Raw genomic sequence first — 11,856 nt, 5'->3', positions numbered from 1 at the left:
TGCGGCTTCACAGCCTGGCTCCCTACTGCGCATGCGCAAGTCGTGCTGCACATTCTGAGTGGTCCCTGCTGCCTCCTGGGACCTGTGTATCTCCCAGAAGACAGCGGGTGGGGGGGCGGAGGAGGGACCGGACATGGTGTATATCGTCATGGATACTGCGGTCATCTTTCACTGGAAGTTGGAGAAAATACCTGTATTAGACAGGTATCTGCTCCCGCCTCCCCCCTGAAAGGTACCAAATGTGACACCGGATGGGGGGGGGGGGACCCGGATAGTGGAAGTTAAATTTTTGGGTGGAACTCCACTTTAAGAAGGAAAACTGAGGACAGCATTAAACCCGTAAGCGTGACAAGGACATACATTACAAAGAGTGGGGACTGTCTTATACAGACAAGCAGATTATAAGGCACGACAAATGGTTTTGGACATACATACAGTTGGCTAAGAAAAAAAATTAGCAGAAAAAATTGTGCAGACCAAAAATGTGGAACTCTTTATGAATTTGCATGTCATTCTAGCGTGGGGGTCATCCTAATCTTCTTTTCATCGTTCTATTTCTACTATACGTGCTGCCAAAGTGAGCACAGCAACAACTTTAAATTATAGACATTTGTGATGTCAAATACACTTCTTACATTTATCTCCTACAATAAGAACGTAGATCCAATGGTGTTCTCTCTTTCCTCAGCTAAAATTTTATGAAAAAACTATTGTTAATATCATTTATAAGTTTCAATCTTCATGATTTATTTTGGTTCAGTAATGACTATCATATTCTGGCATGGGTTTGCAAACCTCCCAACTATCTGCAAGGGAGACACACTCTGAGATTCAACAAGTTGTGTGGACCAATAAATAAGCAAAAAATGATTGTCTAAATTCACAACTGATTTTTTTTTCATGACTACATTTCTTTATACCATAATTTCAAACAAACAACTTTAACAACTTATTAATGGCATGTACGGTTTACTGCAGTATAACATTTCTAGTAACTAAATAGTACGTCTTTAAAGAGGTCTATTTACAGATCAAAAAGAGGAACATGGTGCCTTCCGTCAGGCTAAGGCATACTGTAAGGCACAATTCTACAGGCATAAAAGATAGACTGCACATACATTATTGCTCACACATACGAGTATGCGCACGTGTGGACTTGCATGCACATCCACTGCCTCCACGCAGCCTATTTAAACCTGACCTCTGCACTAGCCCTTTGCTGAATGGTTGTCAGTCTTGTTCCTGTTATCCCACTCCTGATATGCATCTTGATTCCGTTACTGATCCTGCTTCCTATCTTACCTTGCTTTGATTGCCCTTGTCTGCTCATGTTTGTTGTCTGCCTCTGCTAATGACCTTGGCTTGGACTGACCACACTTTTTCCTATTGAATCTATACCTCACTGCCTGTTTCTGCCTGTTCTTTACTCTGATTCTGCTCACAGCTGGACTTGGCATCTCCATGGTGCATTATCAGCTGTACTTCTGCTCGTCAGATACCAGCACTCCCAAATTCCTGTTCAGTGTCTATACCTTGGCACTTGTGCCTTTCCTTCAACCCTCCAGACCCTGTCTTAATGTCCAGGGGTGCTCAGACAGGTATTATGCAAAAGGCCACCCTGGTCATCTCAGGCTTTGCATATATGTACATGAAACAATTGCTTTAAAGGTATTGTTTTTGGAGGAAGGTATGAACATTTTCATTGAAGCTCAGTTGTTAGGGCCTCACTGCTGAAAAAATCTGGCTATTAGTGCCATTTTTTCCACAGATTAAAAAAAACCCTGACAAGCAGTTCATTCACCTTAGATCAGCCTTTCTCAACCTCCTTACCTAAGTGGAACCCATTAAATCTTTTCTCTGTGGTTTCATGGTTTCCAAAGGCAGCGTTCCTGTTGGCTATGCTGTATCCAGGTAAACCTTGGCGGCTATCTTGGGTCAGCAGAGTCTTTTTAACTCCCTCCTCCCGAGGTTTTGGCATGGATTTTCACATTGGTAGTGTAAGGGGTTCCCCGTCTGTTAAGTATAGTATTAATGGCAGGGAGAGGTTTCAGACAAGAAGGGAAAGCTTAGGGCCCACAATTGCTTCAGATGTCTTTCCATTTTGGTATGAGATGGCCAGACCGCATTCTGCCGCTCCAGACAGACGCTGTCAGTTTGGCTGATACCTGCTCCACTACACGCTTTTGGAATTCATAAGTGCTCTTAGTTGGGTCCTCTCCCACGGGGGGCATGGGGTGAACTGTTTGCCTTGATTACAATACAAGTTCTACCTGTGCTACAATACAAGTTATACCAATTGCACCTGGACTGTGTGTGAATTATTACTGCTACACTATGCTGCACCCACCCACATCAAGATCAATCAATGACAGCTCAGGGAACCCCTAGAAACCTCTTGTGGAATCCTGGAGGTGAATGGCTGCCTTAGATCATGAAGTTAAGACTGACGTGTAATTTAATGGAAAATAGTATAATGAAAGTATAGAAAACATTTAATAAAGTTTTCTTTACTAGGAGTGTTTTATTTTTTGTAAGAATAAGAGGAAAGAGGAGAAAGAGCATTGGGGGTTTGTTTAACACTGCATATTATATAGAATAAAAACACTTCAATGTTAAAACATTTAAAAAATTATTCAGTAATAGTGCTTTTGCTGTCTCTCATTTGTGTTTCTACATATTTTTCTATTATAGGATTCCACTGTAAAATAACTTTAACCTTCTCGTTCACAAATTGTACATAAGAGAGTAAAAAACTTTACATGGTTTATTAGTTCTTAGTTGTATAGTGGCCAAATAATATATATTTGATAAAATTACCAAGATTTGTTAAATGTAGGAGGAGATTAACTGTACACACCAGCGAGGGACAAAACCAAGTACACTACAGAATTTCAATTCAACACTACAGGAAAGAGTTACAAAATAAGATGTTTTATACCATGGAATAATAATTTTGTACACTTAGTGGAATGTGGGTGTGGGTTTCAACATGTTGGACGAATGAGGATAACCCTCCACAAGAGGTTAGAAGAACATGTCAGAAATATTTTAAAAGGTGTTGGAACACACAGTGTTTCAGAACACTGTAGGAAAGTACACAACTCTAATGTGACCCAGCTTTACTGAGATTTATGGGTATAATGAAAGTCAAACCACATTGGAGAAGTTGAAAAGATTTGTTATACTCAATATTTGAGGGGAAGTTGATATATGGATATAAAATACATTATACCCCAACAAACCAAATATAGCATACTTAACAATTATATACTGTTTTAATAGAACTTTTCAGATCAAGTGTATATTATATAGAATATTTGTGATACGTATTTCTTGTTTTAATGATTTATGTAAGTGACACAAAGTATTCGTAAAAAAAGGGTGAAAATATGTGAGATCAGAGGTCAATCTTTTAGGTTAGAAGTACTTAACAGATAAAAGAAAGCAAATATGGAAACTCTGGTACAAACAAACTTAGGGAACATAGCTTCACTTTTTAGATTAACCCTAGTATATATTTTGTATGAGTGTGGCTGTATAAAACAGTACATTTCTACCCTAGGAGAAGCAGGATTTATTATTTAATGACTTGAACTGCATATTGCGGCACAGAATCTAGGATCACGTGACTTTGAAGGACTGCAGTTGGGGAGTGAATGCACATCCAGCAGTAGGTGGGGAGAGAGCAGTTTTGTTTTATATTTACACTCATGTAACATTCACTAACACTAATTTAATTTTATGTTTATATTACCATTTCAGCCCTGGAAGGGTTTACCCCCTTCTTGACCAGAGCACTTTTTACAATTTGGCACTGCGCTGCTTTAACTGGTAATTGCGCGGTCATGCAATGCTGTACCCAAACGAAATTTGCATCCTTTTTTTCCACAAATGGAGCTTTCTTTTGGGGGTATTTAATTACCTCTGCAATTTTGATTTTTTTGCAATATAAACAAAAAAAAAACAACATTTTTTTTTAAATTATATTTTCTACTTTAAAAAAAAAAATACAATAAACTAAATTTTAGTCATAAATGTAGGCCAAAAAGCATTCAGTCACATGTGTCAGCTAAAAAAAAATTCAATAAGTGTATATTTATTGGTTTGTTCAAAAGTTATAGTGTCTACAAACTAGGGTACATTTTCTAGAACTTACGCAGCTTTTGGTTTATGACTGCCTATCTAATTTCTTGAGGTGCTAAAATGGCAGGGCAATACAACCCCAAGTAATTTGCTGAGAGGCTTGAAAAATTACAAAAAATAACTTTTGGGCAGTCTACCTGTGTACAGGACCTCGAAACCCAAACTCTGCCTTCGGGCCTTCAGGATTTTTAAGGGTGTAAATGTTTGATTTTACTCCTCACTACCTATCAGTTTTGGAGGCCATGAAATTCTAAGCCCTTGTACACACGGTCGGAGAATCCGTTAGGATGTGTCTTATCGGACCGTGTTGTCGGATAATCCGACTGTGTGTGGTATGCATCGGACTGTTTCCGTCGGAATATCCGTCGGACCCAATTTTCCAACTTGTTGGAAATATTTTCCGACAAACTGGTCCGATCGGACATACTCCGATCATGTGTAGAGAATTTTGATCAGACAAAGTGCCACGCATGATCAGATCAAATTCCTACACCAAAGCCATTGGCTACTAGCATGAGCATAGTCCCCTCGTAACGAAATAACGTCATCACGTTCTGAACGATCGGATTTTCCGACAACTTGGTCCGACCGTGTGTATGCAACAGTTTCGGACACAATCCGTCGGACAGAATCCAACGGATTTGGTTGGCAGAATGTCCGACCGTGTGTACAGGGGCTAAGATAGCACAAATCCCCCCCCCCCATGACCCTATCTTGGAAAGCAGACACCCTAAGCAATTTGCTGAGAGGCATGTTGAGTCCATGGAAAAATTTATATTTTGCCACAAGTTTCGGGAAAATTACCATTACAATAATTTTTTTTTTCAGAAAGTAGTCAATAAATGATATATTGCTAAAACATGCCATGGGAATATGTGATGTTACACCCAAAATACATTCTGCTGCTTCTCCTGAGTATGGGGATATCACATGTGGGACTATTTGGCAGTCTAGCGGCGTATAGAACCCCGAAAACCAAGCTCCGCCTTCAGGCTTTCTGTGCTTGGTTTTTGGGGTCCTGTACGCAGCTAGACTACCAAAGAGTCCCACACATGTGGTATTCTCATACTCAGGAGAAGCAGCAGAATGTATTTTGGGGTGTAATTTCACATATGCCCACGGTATGTTTGAGCAATATAATTTAGTGACAACTTTGTAGAAAAAAAATAATCATCGTAATTTTTTTAATGCACAAAAGCACACTATATTGCCCAAATGTTTGGTAGAATATAAAAGATGATCTTATGCCGAGTACATAGATACCAAACACGACATGCTTTAAAATTGCACACAATCGACACACTACATACATTTTTAAAAGCTTTTAAGGTTACCGCTTTAGATTTACAGAGGTCTAAAATTATTGCCCTCGATCTGACATTCGTGGTGATACCTCACATGCATGGTGCAATTGCAGTTTACATATGACACAAGACCGATGCTTGCATTCACCTTTGTGCGCGAGCACGGGGGGGACAGGGATGCTTTTTTTTAATTTACTTTTTATTTTGCTTTTTTATGTCCCTTCCTTTTTTTTCATCATTTTTATTGTTATCACAGAGAATTTATATATCCCCTATAATAGCAATAGGTAGTGACAGGTACTCTTTGTTTTTTAAATTTGGGTCTATTAGACTCTAGATCTCTCCTCTGCCCTCAAAGCATCGGACCACACCAAGATCAGTATGATAAGATGCTTTCCCAATCTCCCAATCGAGCTGTTTATATCCGGCGAAACCGAAGTCATGAAATGCTCGTAGCTTAGAGTATCTTAGATCTTAGAGATGATTGGAGATGATTGGAGCTGTTCTGATTTTTGATCAGCTCTAAGGTCAGCTGGTGGAACCACTGGCTGCATTATCATGTTACCCGGTGAGACAGGAGAGCCAGAGAAAACCAAGGAAGATAGGGGGAGAGGGTGGGGCGGGAGGGGACATTCCCTCCCACTGCTTGTAAAAGCATTCTAGTGGCTAATTAGCCACTAGGATTGCTTTTACATGAAAGCTGACCGCTGGCTGAAAATAACCATACCAAGATGATACCTAAACCTGCAGGCATCCTTCTGGTATAACAACTCAAAGTCCTTCCTGCAACATACCAGTACGTTGCTGGTCCTTGTTGGGCATATATTGTAATGTCCTTTTTTTCATACAGCCTGTGGGTTGAACGAAAAAAACATATTGATCGGTGGGTATGCCCACCATTAGAATACCGTCCTGCATCCACCCACTTCCAATGATGGGCATACCTGCACTGTTTTTTTTTTAACTGTGGTGGTGAAATCACCTCCTACAGTGCTGGAGTCATTGATTTACGTATTGTGAGAGAAAACGCTGTTGCTATCAAGATAAATAAATCAGTGCTGCAGCTGAATGGTGTACCTGAAAAGCAAACAATGGTAACAATAAAACATTAACTGAATAAAACAACAAACTGTGCCAAAAAAGGAGTAAAAAATATATGCAGAAGTATGGGGGGCAATCCGCCCTTAATGTTAGGGGCAAATCACCCTTCCAACCCTGCCCCCGTACTTCGGCATATACAGTGCCTTGCGAAAGTATTCGGCCCCCTTGAACTTTTCAACCTCTTGCCACATTTCAGGCTTCAAACATAAAGATATAAAATTTTAATTTTTTTGAAGAATCACCAACAAGTGGGACACAATTGTGAAGTGGAATGAAATCTATTGGATAATTTAAACTTTTTTAGCAAATAAAAAACTGAAAAGTGGTGCGTGCAAAATTATTTGGCCCCTTTACTTTCAGTGCAGCAAACTCACTCCAGAAGTTCAGCGAGGATCTCTGAATGATCCAATGTTGTCCTAAATGACTGATGGTGATAAATAGAATCCACCTGTGTGTAATCAAGTCTCTGTATAAATGCACCTGCTCTGTGATAGTCTCAGGGTTCTGTTGAAAGCGCAGAGAGCATCATGAAGACCAAGGAACACACCAGGCAGGTCCGTAATACTGTTGTGGAGAAGTTTAAAGCCGGATTTGGATACAAAAAGATTTCCCAAGCTTTAAAAATCCCAAGGAGCACTGTGCAAGCGATCATTTTGAAATGGAAGGAGTATCAGACCACTGCAAATCTACCAAGACCTGGCCGTCCCTCTAAACTTTCAGCTCAGACAAGGAGAAGACTGATCAGAGATGCAGCCAAGAGGCCCATGATCACTCTGGATGAACTGCAGAGAACTACAGCTGAGGTGGGAGAGTCTGTCCATAGGGCAACAATCAGTCGTACACTGCACAAATCTGGCCTTTATGGAAGAGTGGCAAGAAGAAAGCCATTTCTCAAAGATATCCATAAAAAGTCTCATCTAAAGTTTGCCACAAGCCACCTGGGAGACACACCAAACATGTGGAAGAAGGTGCTCTGGTCAGATGAAACCAAAATCAAACTTTTTGCCCACAGTGCAAAACAATATGTTTGGCGTAAAAGAAACACAGCTCATCACCCTCAACACACCATCCCCACTGTCAAACATGGTGGTGGCATCATCGTGGTTTGGGCCTGCTTTTCTTCAGCAGGGACAGGGAAGATGGTTAAAATTGAGGGGAAGATGGATGCAGCCAAATACAGGACCATTCTGGATGAAAACCTGTTGGAGTCTGCAAAAGACCTGAAACTGGGACAGAGATTTATCTTCCAACAAGACAATGATCCCAAACATACAGCAAAATCTACAAAGGAATGGTTCACAAATAAACGTATCCAGGTGTTAGAATGGCCAAGTCAAAGTCCAGACCTGAATCCAATCGAGAATCTGTGGAAAGAGCTGAAAACTGCTGTTCACAAACGCTCTCCATCCAACCTCACTGAGCTCAAGCTGTTTTGCAAGGAAGAATGGGCAAGAATTTCAGTCTCTCGATGTGCAAAACTGATAGAGACATAACCCAAGTGACTTGCAGCTGTAATCGCAGCAAAAGGTGGCTCTACAAAGTATTAACGCAAGGGGGCCGAATAATTTTGCATGCCCCACTTTTCATTTTTTTATTAATTAAAAAAGTTTAAATTATCCAATAGATTTCGTTCCACTTCACAATTGTGTCCCACTTGTTGGTGATTCTTCACAAAAAATTAAAATTTTATATCTTTATGTTTGAAGCCTGAAATGTGGCAAAAGGTTGAAAAGTTCAAGGGGGCCGAATACTTTCGCAAGGCACTGTATGCTCTTGTTTTTTTAACTGTGATGGTGAAATCAGCTCCTACATCTCTGGAGTCGCTGATTTACATATCGTGGGAAAAAATGCTGTTGCTGTCAAGATAAGTAAATCAGTGCTTAAAGAGCAGAACAATATGGAATAGAGAATAGAGAGAGAGAGAACAATAAAATGACAACAATTTTTGTTTTTTTTTATTTGATATATTTTTTTACACTTTTATTTGTAACTGTAACAGTTCGGTTCCAGGTTTGGGTCTCTCAAAATGTCTCTCAAAATGCAATGGCAAGGATGGTCAGGATAGGAGGGACAATAATAACAGGTGTCACTCCCATATCTGCGTTTCCTACAGAAACATTTTCTTTGGGGTGATTGTTTGGTAGGGGTACCAGAGGGGACATATGGAAAATGCCTGTCATGCAGCCAGCTTACTGCATTTGCGTTGCGAAGTTGGGGCACAGCACTGTCCGGAAACAGAAGGGCTCTGACGATCCCTTCCAGGAATTCAAGGAAGGATACAGTTCGTCCTGACTCTTTGTATAGCACATAAGCGTTCAGCAGAGCCTATTGGAATAAGTATAGAGACACTTTTTTATACCAGGGTCTGGCCTTACAGGCAATTAGATACCGCACCATCAACTGCTCATTGAGGTCCACGCCTCCCATATCAAGGTTGTATTTGTGGACACACAACACCAGTTGAATTTGAACTTGGACCATCTGAATTCAGACCGTCATGTCTGCGTGAAAAGAGGACAGAACGAAAACATTCCGATTATCCCCCCACTTCACTGCGAGCATATTATTACTTCCCCAGCCTAAGATGGGAATCTACAAGCCGCTGGGCTAAGCTCCGGTGATTAGATCGCACAGTGCCACATGCGCCAAACAAGTGACTAAAAAGTGCCAATAATGTAATAATGTGTAATAATTGTCCACATACAAGTGGTACAGTAGGTGACCGCGATATTGTGTCAATCTTGCCGGTTTTATCGGCGAGAGTGACACCCTGCAAGCCCTGTCGCGGGAGCCATTGCAGAGCCAGCTCGCGTCGGGAAAGGAAAAATGTGTTTTTTCCTTTCCCAATGAGCAACAAGCATTGCTGACATTGAGGCCGGGTTCACACTGGGGCGGGGATCCGACTTGGATCCTCGCCAATACCAGGCACTGTGTTTGGTATGAATCTTGAGGGAGAACTACACGCCAAATTTTAAATAAAAAACCGGCATGGGTTCCTCTCCAGGAGCATACTAGGCCCTTAGGTCTGGTATGGGTTTTAAGGGGAAACCCCTACACCCAAAAAAACGGCGTGGGGGCCCCCCAAAATCCATACCAGACCCATATCTGAGCACGCAGCCTGGCCGGTCAGGAAAGGTGGTGGGGATGAGCGTGTGCCCCCCTCCTGAACCGTACCAGGCCGCATGCCCTCAACATGGGGGGTGGGTGCTTTGGGGAAGGGGAGGCGCCCTCCCACCCCAAAGCACCTTGTCCCCATGTTGATGAGGGCAAGGGCCTCTTCCCAACAACCCTGGCCATTGGTTGTCGGGGTCTGCGGGCGGGGGGCTTATCAGAATCCGGGAGCCCCCTTTAATAAGGGGGCCCCCAGATCCCGGCCCCCCCACCCTATGTGAATGAGTATGGGGTACATCATACCCCTACCCATTCACCTGGGGAAAAAAGTGTCAATAAAAAAAAACACACTACACAGGTTTTCAAAGTAATTTATTAGGCAGCTCCGGGGGTCTTCTTCCTACTCCTTCACGCTCTCCGGTTCTTTTCCGCGCTCTCTGGCCTCTTCTCCCGCTCTCCGGCCTCTTCTCCCGCTCTCCGGCATCTTCTCCCGCTCTCCGGCATCTTCTCCCACTCTCCAGCGTCTTCTCCTGCTTTCCGGTTCTTCTGCTGGCTCCTCCGCTATTTTCTTCCAGCTCTCTTGCTAGCTAGTGGTGGCCCGGTCTTCTGCATTCTTCTTCCCTCTTCTTTTCTTCCGATGTTGACACAACGCTCTCTCCCGCTGTAATGCTGTGTGAGCGGTGCGTGACCACTTATATAGGCATGGAGCGTGGTTACCAGGTGATGTCACACAGTGACTCCGCCCCTTATGACGTGGCAGTCCCAGCATGCCCCGGGACTTGCTGAAAGTAATGGCTTTCTTCTGGCCGCTCTGCCATAAAGCCCAATGCGTACGGCTTATTGCTGTCCTATGTACAGATACTCCCGTCTCTGCTGTGGAACTCTGCAGCTCCTCCAGGGTTACCTTAGGTCTCTGTGCTGCCTCGCTGATGAATGCTCTCCTTGCCCAGTCCGTGAGTTTTGGTGTGCGGCCGTCTTTTGGCAGGTTTGCTGTTGTGCCATGTTCTTTCCATTTGGTTATGATAGATTTGATGGTGCTCTTAGGGATCATCAAAGATTTTTATATTTTTTTATAACCTATCTCTGACTTGTACTTCTCAACAACATTGTCTCTTACATGTTTGGAGAGTTCCTTGGTCTACATGGCAGTGTTTGGTTAGTGGTGCCTCCTGCTTAGTTGTTGCAGCCTCTGGGGCCTTTCAAAAAGGTGTGTATGTGTAATGACAGATCATGTGACACTTAGACTGCACACAGGTGGACATCATTTCACTAATTATGTGACTTCTGAAAGTAATTGGTTGCACCAGAGCTTTTTATGGGCTTCATAACAAAGGGGGTGAATACATACGCACATGCCAATCATAATTTTTTTATTTCTGAAAAATCGTTTTATGTAAATATTTTTCTGATTTTACTTCACCAACTTAGACTATTGTGTTCGGATCCATCACATATAATTCAGATTAAAAAAATTAAAATATAAAAACTAAAGGCTGTAATGTAACAAAATAAGTAAAAAGCCAAGGGGGGGGGTGAATACTTTCACAAGGCACTGTATACCGAGAACAAATTACGCAGAGATGGACTATTTACTAATTAGGTGGCTTCTGAAGGCAATTGGTTGCACTAGATTTTTAGTTAGGGGTATCAGAGTAAAGGGGGCTGGAATACAAATGTACGCCACACTTTTCAGATATTTATTTGTAAAAAAGTTTGAAAACTATTTATCATGTTCCTTTCACTTCACAATTATGTGCCACTTTGTGTTGGTCTATCACATAAAATCACAATAAATTACATTTACCTTTTTGGTTGTAACATGACAAAATGTGGAAAACTTTTTTCAAGGCACTGTATACACAGTAAATATTATATATATATATATATATATATATATATATATATATATATATATATATATATATATATATTTACTGTGTATACAGTGCCTTGAAAAAGTATTCATACCCCTTGAAGGTTATATATATATATATATATATATATATATATATATATATATATATATATATATATATATATATATAATATTGATATATTCATGTTTACAGACTTGTATTCATTTGTGTATATTTTTTATCTGTCTAGAGCAGTGGTTCTTAGCCACGAGGCCACCACCTGTTGCCAGGCTGTGGTTTCTTGTCTGCGGGGCACTGGTGGAACTACTGCTATAGTTTGC

General features: G+C 41.4%; 1 non-coding gene across 1 annotated transcript; it reads right to left on the bottom strand.

Annotated features, from left to right (window-relative positions):
• Nucleotides 1–478: 478 nt before the first annotated feature.
• Nucleotides 479–585, bottom strand: LOC143941502 (U6 spliceosomal RNA). The gene has a single exon (XR_013264192.1). It is a non-coding gene; the product is annotated as a U6 spliceosomal RNA (small nuclear RNA).
• Nucleotides 586–11,856: the final 11,271 nt, after the last annotated feature.

This window comes from Lithobates pipiens, unplaced genomic scaffold, assembly GCF_037356315.1.
Source record: "Lithobates pipiens isolate NorthernLeopardFrog02 unplaced genomic scaffold, aLitPip1_a1.2 Scaffold_3, whole genome shotgun sequence".
Taxonomy (NCBI): Eukaryota; Metazoa; Chordata; class Amphibia; order Anura; family Ranidae; genus Lithobates; species Lithobates pipiens.
Note: the sequence above shows the minus strand (reverse complement) of the source record. Positions and strands in the feature narration are given on the sequence as shown.